The following is a 10,363-nucleotide window of genomic DNA, read 5'->3' as shown; positions in this document are numbered from 1 at the left end:
ATATACTTTATTTTAATATATTTAGCTATTAATATATCTTTATTATTTAAAAATCTTTTGTCCCGTGCATAGCACGGGTGGTAAAACTAGTACTACATGTAAATACAACAGTGTATTGATATAAAAGCAATTCAAATAGTTATACTTTAGATTAATTTACTGTTAATTTATAGTGAAATTGTTACTATAATAATAATAATAACAATAATAATAATAATAATACAAAATAATTCAAATATAATTATTTACTATATTTTAAAATTTATAATTAATTTTAAATATAATATATATACATTTAACCTTGGTGTTACTATATCACAAACTACTCACTAATAAGGAAATGTAATTCCACATTGTCATCACAACCTACTCACTATTTCTCCCTCTTTATTCCACAATAACCTACTCACTATTTCTCCCTCTTTATTCCTAAATATGCTATACCATAATAAAAATAAAAACAAAGTAGTAAAAAAGTTGAGTAACAAATTACTCTAAATAAAGGATGGAATAAATAAATTAAAAAGAAACTACAATTAAAGACTAATGGTAGTATTATCAACTGAATTAAGCATTAAATGAGACAATTAAATTATTAATATCCAAATATACCTACATTTACTGAAATGCCATTTATAACCAGCCACATTATAGCCACATAGCTTTACCCATTTCAATAATGTGTAATTTTGCATATAATAAAACACCACTTTTAGTTTTCTACACACTATTGCTATAATTTAATAGACGTGTCACGGATATTAACCATTGATTTCAGTGATTACACTATAATTAGGTGGACCAAATAAAGGTGTGATCAGTGCTACTTCCAAGAAGATACTCTCTTCAACAAAATGGACATTTTTTTGAAGATGTTTAATTTTTTATGGTATTATTATCTTTCTTTTTTTGTTAAAGACAAGATACCAAGTAGTGTTCAAATAGCAATTTGCTTCTTCATCTTCCACTTTCCAAATGGGGAAATCTTAGTAGGTGATGACATCACGTTGTTAATGACTCCCATTTTAGTTACATGCAAATTTGATACGAGAATATCTCTAAGAATATCCCATATATCTATTATTTAGTTTAGTATTGATTTATCATACCTTTCCATATATTATTAGTATCTTTATTTCTTATTCCCTAAATCAGAGTAGTCTTATAAATAGGAGATATTGTATTCTTCTATTTCAATCAAGAAATATGAAATTATCTTTTTAGCTTTTATCGTATTTTATCTTTTTGCAATCCTAAATCTTAGTTTGATCGACCGGCAAAGCTCCGGCGACTGCCTTTTATCGTGTTAAGGGAACTTCACCCTTAACAAAATTCATTGGGGCTTTCTTGAGGTAAGAACAAATTTTAACTGGGTTTAGTAAATATTATGTAAATTACCTATATTCAGTCTCGGAATGACTTCAAATTCGTACGAAACTTGTGATACGAGCCGGGGAAATGGCAGAATGTGGACATTCAAGGGATTTTAACTACCAAAGGTCGTTTAGAGATGATTTAATTATATCTTATTGTACTTTTCTATGTAATTAATATCATCATCAGTTTTTGGATTTGATGATTTGAAAAACTAGGAATTCTGCAAATTCTCTCTGGTTCGATCATTCTCGTAGGACAATGTGGATATGCATTTCTCCTTTATCTTTCCCTTAATTATTCTTGTCCACAAAATTACTAAAGGTAAGACAATTGATAGAGACAATGATAGGAACTGGTTATGCTTTTATGCTAAACATATCTATAAATAATTTGCATTTTCAATTTTATTGTAACATAAAAGTAATGTGAAGAACGGAATATGTCTTCCTGCCACCACTACTACTACGTTAGACTTTCGAGTTTTGAGGAATATTCCATCCTCAAAATGTCGATTATGACTATATATATTTAATTCATTTTCATAGAAAACGAAAAGAAATAGAATAATTGTGATAGTAAACATTATGTCCAAAAGGGGATAGGGGGAATGGAATATGAATTTTAAATAGCATTTCAGTTTGAAAATGAGATTTGGAAAGAAAGAAATAAAGAAGAGTGGAAAATGATGCATCAAGAAAAAGGAAAAAATGAATAGTTGTTTTACCAAACGTTACCCCATTAATATTGTTTGTTTGGTTGATGAAGACTATCATATATTCATGCATGTTCCCACTAGGATAAGATTCATTCTTTATTTTCATAAAATAAATAAATTATGTATCATAATTCATACATTTGCAAATATGACATACTATTACTCACCCTTTAAAGAACAAGTAATGAACCTTCGCTAAAGTTGTAAAAGTAAAGGAAGTGGCCTAAAATAAATACAAAAATATTGTTATTGAAATATGTTCGAGCTCTTTCAAACATGTCAAATATATATGTGGATCGAAAATAAGATTGTGTTCCTCTCAATCCTATCGTTCCACACCAACACTCACACCTTTGGTGGAACGGAGTAATTTAATTTTCATGCCAATTTTTCAATTTTCATGACATCGATGCTTACTTCATACTTTAATACGTAGTTATTTAATTTATTTTCAATTAATCACCTTATTAAATTAATTCTACAGTGCCTTTTAATTGCAACGTTTCGACTTTTAGCTGACTCAATCAAATTGTAGTGTGCAAGGAACTATTTAATCATTTTTATATTTTACTCCATATCACGTATTGAAAATGTGATCAAGAGTGAATCGCGTTTTATCGATGATATATACTCCTTTGAAAGAAATAATAATAATTTTAGTTTGTGAAAAATAATTAAATTATGAGAGTGGGGGTATATTTAGATATTATGGGTTGAATGTTTATTGTTGGTTGAATGTGAAAAATGATTCCTGGAAAAATGAATCCCGGGAATATGATTCCTAGTAGTTTAACTTTCCTATGTTTGTAAAATATCAATATTTTAAGTTTATATTTAATTTAAACATCAAACTAAAAATATACATATTATTTTTTTATTTATAGAAAAAATAATGTAAAATTTTTAATAAATTATTAACTACAAATAATTATTATTATTTATTATTACGATGGAGTATTATACTACATGGAGTATGGATTATCCATCATAATATATAATAATATAATTGTAATTATATTACATGGAGTATTATACTCATTTATTATAATAATAATATTTATTATTATTATTATTTATGAATATTATAATAATAAATATGATTATTATTTAAAATATCACTATGACTTTATTACCTAATTATTAATTTATAAAATATAATCATTATTTATTATACGATTTATTTATATATAATTATATTTTAATTATTTGATAAATTATTAGTTACTATTATAAAATTTTATAAAATATAGTTATAATTATGATAATTTTAATGGCAGTCATTTATTATAACGAAATTAAGTATGATTTATAATTTTAAATTATTTTTAAATATTGTAATTAATAATAAAAATAATATTAATAAAACTATATTATATTGCATTAAATATGTAAGAATTGTAAAACTGGAAAAAAGAATTCCAAAGAAAAGTTAGGTTTCAGAATTATGGAAAGTTGTACTAACTTTTCTTTTTCTCGGGATTCTGATTACTTTTCCAATTTGATTAAAAATCAAAACAAACATATGAATTTAAAATTTAAGTAATCAGATTATTTTATTTGTGGGATAAACTGAAATGATAAAATATGATTATTATTGTGGGATGTGAAGTAGTAATAACTTTTTAAAAATTTGCACATTAAAAATTGTAGGGCTAATGGATAATATGTATGCATGCATATTCCACCTCACATCCGAATATCTTATCAATTGTCAATCGCCGAATTCCGTGACCAGATAGAACTCACGTGTCATGTTGTGTCACACTGTTTCAACTTTCCTCAATCACTTTATATCCTACTACAAATCAAATAGTACTACAATAAATTAAACAAAAAAAAACTATTTAAACCTCGATTTATAAATAGGATCGAACGAATGTATTTTTCCTGTTCAAATATTAAAATTACTACTCCCTTCGTCCTTTATTAAATATCCCATTTTTCTTTTTTCGTCTGTCCGCCATCAAATATCTCATTTTTCCTTTTTCGTCTGCCCGATATTAAATGTCTCATTTCACTTTTACTATATTTGGTAAGTGGACCCCACATTCCACTAACGCATTCCACCCACGTTTTATTACAAAATCAATATATAAAAATAGTTCTCATGTTCCATTAACTTTTCTACCCACTTTACTATATAAAGTCAAACAATTTCTTAAAACTCGTGCCGGTCAAATATGAGACATTTGATAACGGACGGAGGGAGTACCGTACAGAGAAAGTGTGAGATTCTTGATTCATAGAGTTGCTCATGTGACCACATGTGGCTACACAACTTTAACTAATTAGACTCCCACATCAACAATTATTCTTCGAAGCATGGGACTTTATTTGGCCATTTCTTAGTTCCTTGTTAGTGTGTAACATTTGAGTAAGTCCCTTAGGAAGTTTCCACATATTTTATTTTGTTCTAACTTATAATGCATAGTAGTAACCGGATATGTGGCAATTCAAGAAAAGCCGTGATCGGTCCATAAGTGATGGATCTAGAAAATGAAATTTATGACGTTGGAATGTTTCTCTCTACTCTTTCCCTCGATACATAACTTATCTGCAGCGACTTATAAACCCGCCCGCCGTCAGTTTCATTCCACCACCAACCACCAATTTTTGACACTGATAGTTTTCTAAGAAATTATGAAAGAATCCCCCTGAAACTAAAGTACATTGTCTTTACGCATGACAAAATAAAATTGAGAAAAAAAAAATTAGACTTTAAAAAAGGAGAAAAAACACCTATAATTATTTCGGTTATAATAATTCACAGAAGAAACAATTCATAATTTGACGACTAAAATAAAAAGATAGCAATGAAAACAAAAACGACAAGTTCGAATTTTGATTCAAAGGAAAAGCTATGAGATGGTTGAATTAGAAATTTATGAATCTTGGAAATCTAAAAACAACCATATATGTGATATGTCCCTAAACGAAACAGTGAAATCTAAACGAAGAGATTAATAAGCTCAGATTTGTTATTAAAATAAATAATTTCTAATAGAATTGAAATTAGAAGAATTGAGGTAAAGTCAGAATTATCCAAAGGTCAAATGTGGAGAGCTAATATGAATTGTCAAATGTGATAAAGTTTTACGACAGCACGTTTGGAATTGGACCCATGGTTAGGGTCTGGGACCCACCTAGGGCTGACAATTTTTGACACGACACGATAACACGACACGAACCGGCACGAAAATAATGGGTTTGGGTCAGAGCTTATTGGGTTCGTGTCCTTATCGGGTCGACCCGTTAAGGACACGAAAATTTCGTGTCGTGTTCGTGTCGTGTTCGTGTCTTGTTCGTGTTATCCGTTAACAATACGTGTTCGTGTCGTGTTCGTGTCGTGTTCGTGTTATCCGTTAACAAATAATATTTTAATATTATTAATTCTTATTATTTTCATTTTTAATAGGTTTAACAGTTATCAGGTCGTGTTGTTATCGAGTCGTTATCGTGTCATCTCGTGTACGTGTTGTTATCGTGTCGTGTTGACCCGAATTGGTTCGTGTCGTGTTCGTGTCTGAGGATTTAATGTCGTGTTCGTGTTCGTGTTTGAGGTTTTCTTAAGGTCGTGTTCGTGTTTGCTGTTATCGTGTTCGTGTCGTTATCGTGTCGACACGATAACAACCCGACACGCACGATTTGCCACCCCTAGACCCACCCAACCCCAACCTCGCCTCTTGTCGTGATTTATTTACCAATTCCTGATAATAACCTTAATTAGTATTTCCACACCATTCGCACGTACAATATGGTCATATCAAAACTGAAAAAATAAAATTAAAACTAGCGATAGTATTTCTTATTGTACCTAATCTAAGCTATTTAAATATTTCGACGACCATTGAAAACAAAGTGTCGTTAATTAAAGAGCATAGCAAGAAAGCAACCACTTGTATTCGTTGCAAGACCCATATTTATAAGTCATACAAGCTTTCCAACAATAATTAAATAAATTAGGCTTCCTCGCTTTTCATGATATACTAATAAACTACTAGATGTTGGTATTTGTCATACTAAATTAAAATATTTATTTGCGAGTACTGTAAAATGCGTCATCTATGACCTATGTGGTACTCTATTATTTTTTTTTATTTGGTTTATACTATAGTGAGTGTATACGTCGTGACTATTCTAATTGTAACTACATATACCTAAGACTTTCTATATAGGCTCATTTATCCATATATATGAACTATTAATTTGTACTGATTTTATTAATTAAAACAATGTCACATTATAGCTAGTAAACGATATCATATTATATGGAGTAATTAAATAATTTCATTTGTTGGTTTAGTATCTATTTATGAAAGAATGAGATTGAAGGGAGAAAGCGACAAACAAGATGGAAGGAAGTAAAACAATTAAAATTATTTAATTTAGTACTCCGTAAAGACGCCTTCAATCTACAAATATATACTACTAATTGTTTTTCTTTTGTCATAAAAAAATAGTATAGCGTGTAAGGATGATTGCCGACGTATGGATATTACACCTTTTAAATAAATCATGCTTATCATCCTCATGCAAACATCAAAACTTAAGACTTCATGCTAAAGCTTAATTAGAAAGCTTGCAATTTATTTAATCGCCTAACAATTCTTTTATTCTCTTTATAGCGTGTACGCTGCTGTACACATTCTTTACTTTATTCCTTTTATTTTATTTTATTTACGATGTTGATATTTATAATATATAAAGTAAACAATAAAAAATAACATTTCTATAAAAATGGGGAAGTTGATTATTGTAAATAGTTTTTAAAAAATTGATGCATGTCTATATAAAATATTATAAAACGATTTAAATTAAATAATTTAAGCTATTAAATATATACTAGATTATAAATATATATTTGTATACTTCAATAATGTAATTATGTAAGCAAATATTGAGTTTTATTTACATGTTATTTTACACAATATAAAATACCAAGTGTTGTTGGTACATACTCCATAAAATATCTATAAGTGGGTGGAGACATAATGCAATCACAGCTAAGTCCTCTCCATTGGTGTGGGACTACCTAACAAATAGCATGTTATCCACCCGTTGGATAAAATTTACCAATTTACATAAATATTTTTGTTAATATAAATTTTGAGTTATGAACATAACCATTCACCTTAAAATATAATCCACTTGACTTTATTTCAGCCACTAGATCTCCTAATCTAATAGCTAAGATTTAGTCTTAATTTGAGAATCCTAATTAGTTAGCAATTAATCACTAACCCTAGTAATTTGATTATTAATACTCCATCTGTCTCATTCAAGATGTCTACATTTCCTTTTTAATTTATTCCACTCAATATGTTTCACTTTCTATATTTCAAAATAAATCACTCTCTCATCAAAATATCTGTATATTTTTTTCTCACTACATACTTCATCTAACCACTCTTAAAATCCTACTATGTCACTTTAGAATTTGAACATCTTGAATCTTAAATAAGATGGGGGAGTATAACATTATCAACCGACAGAAAATCATGTCATAAAATATAGTTAAAATCTGAAATAAACATGGGAAGAGGGGAAAGAATGATTGAAGTTGCCAGATCCATTTTGTGTACAACCCCAAAAATTGACATGACAAGTAAATATCACATCAAATAATAATAGGGAAACAAAAAATGGCCCACTAAAATTCCCACCATCCGACCAACCTCAGTTGTCAAGGCATATGCACACGGTTGGATGATAAGAATGAAATAGATAAGGTGGGCTTTACTTCGACGAATAATGAAGATTAACTAATGAAGGTTAATTGTCAAAAAAAATCATGAGGCGCGGACAAATATTGATCCATTTTGTAAATTTAAAAATTAGTTAGGAAAAAATCATGAGGCTTGATATGTTTGTAATTATCCAACGATAATAAAATCTAGCCATCATCATGCAATACATTATTAATGTTTTTACCTTCAAACGACATTGTTTTTCATGAATACACACCCCTTTTGATTTTCCGATCGTCATATCAAATACAAATCCACCAAAAAATATGGTCCTGAGATAATTGCAAACAACATTCAAATATTAATGGTTTTCTCAACTATTTTAAGAATTGCAGGATAAACTATCATTTGACTGACTGAACTTCATGTTTTTTCCGAATGAATAAATTAAAAATATGAATTCATATTTTTGGCTTCTCATTGTCTCTTGCCTTGAGTTGTTCAATATTAGAACTTTAGAAGCTCATATCTTTAGACAGAGAATGAGAGCGCGTCAAAAGATAAAGCCTTCTTTGCCTCTAATAATTCGCCTTCATACATCTTATTCATGTCTAATACTATTATTTCGAAAATCAAATAGTGGAACTTTATTTAATAGTACTCCACAAATAACAATGCTACCGGCCCAAGTAGTGGATCTCATAATTTCTCATATTTAAAATGAAATATTTATTGGGCAATGAGACACTAAAACTATGAAGGTTAGTTGGGCCCAACGGATTTTAATTAAGAGAAAATAATAGAGTTGGGCCATAAAGGAATAGTGTTTCAAATCTTATAATTGTAGTACATGTTTATGTTTTGGTTTTTTAATAGTTTTAGGGTACTCCTACTATATTATGACATTGTTACAATCCATTGATTTCAACTCTATGTTTTATGTTGTGATTTATTAATAACTAGTGTAACACCCGTGCTATGCACGGACCATTAATTTATTTTTATTAGTTCATTTTTTTAAAAAGCAATATTTACATGACATAAAAATAATACTTCAAGCAAATATCTATGCACTAACAATTAGTCTTGTACAAAATATTAAAAATTTTGGTAAATTTATATATTGAATGTTATGGATTTATTTTATTGTACAAAATAGCATAAAAAAAAAAAGAAAACATGATACCTTTTGTAGAATGATTGAAGCTAATTCAATCCTAACAATGAGTTGAAGCATTGTTGAAGCTGCCCCTAGCAAGAATGAATTTCCTTCAATTCTTCAAGCTTTTTAGCTCGGTGGAACTCAATCACCTTTGTATTTCTGTTTTTGCAAAGTATCCTTGTACAAGCCAAATTTATAGAAAACGGGTAGCTTTTCGCATTCTTAGTGACTTTAAGCCAATATTATTGGTGATAAATTAAATTAATAACAAATGAATCATAAATTTTTTGACCTTTCAAATTATAATCCCTTAATAAAAATAATTTGAATTAATAGATTTTTTTTATCAAAGTCGTCGTTTATAACTGCCACATTATAAATTAATTGCAGACCGTTAATTCATAGAAATGATTCAAACAAATTAATTGGGTGATGGTGGTAAATTGCACTAATTCTTTAATCCCAATATTGAATAATTGTAATGGTAATGGTAATGGTAATAACTATGATATGGTTGAATATAAGAAAAACTTCCACCATAACTTATGGAGTATAAGCACGAAACGCAATATACCCATGATTTATAAATATTTTAGAATAAGGACAAAACTTATAAATGTATAGATTTGTTGTGTATACATGATAATATATCGGGCTAGCTGTTTATATCATGCACCATATGGGTTGAAATCTAATTTAAACCAAAATACTCAATAAATACGTACATACATATTCTATAAAAAAAATATCAAAACCACTGTTAAATTGTCACGAGCATTTATTGTTTGGATTTTCACTTCTTTTCTAAATTCGTTAATTTGTCGTGTCCATGTACTTTATTTGCATACAGTCGAATTATAGATATTATAAAGAATTTATTTTTCACTAAATGGCAAGACTATGATAATTAATAGTACTAGTATATGGTATTGTTACTGGTCTGCTGATTATCGGTGTTTATTCTAAAGCATGAAATACTAATTAACGTGACGTATTAACTGTCCACGAAAAATAATTTCATTTTGCCATTTTGAAATGTTCATAAAAAATAATATCATTTCTATAATTGAAAACTTTCTCTCTTATATTTATCTACTTTTTCTTTTTTCTCTCATACGTTATCTACTGTTTATTCATGTCTCTCTTACTTTACCTGTTTTTTCTTCTTTTCTTTTATTTTATCAATTTTTTATTAAAATTCGTGCCATAAACAAATAGGACCTTTTTTTAGACGGAGGGGTATGATATTTATATCATTAGGAGTTTAGGAGTATTTTAAATGTTTCCTTTTTGGAGGACTATTATTGCATGATCTTATAGATGTGTACTAAATTTATCTCAAATATTTAATAAATGTGCTCCCGAGGCACAAACATAAAATATTTTTAAAATATTCAGACGAGAAAATATTCGCAATCTTGA

This window comes from Salvia splendens, chromosome 5 (assembly GCF_004379255.2).
Source record: "Salvia splendens isolate huo1 chromosome 5, SspV2, whole genome shotgun sequence".
Lineage (NCBI taxonomy): Eukaryota > Viridiplantae > Streptophyta > Magnoliopsida > Lamiales > Lamiaceae > Salvia > Salvia splendens.
Note: the sequence above shows the minus strand (reverse complement) of the source record.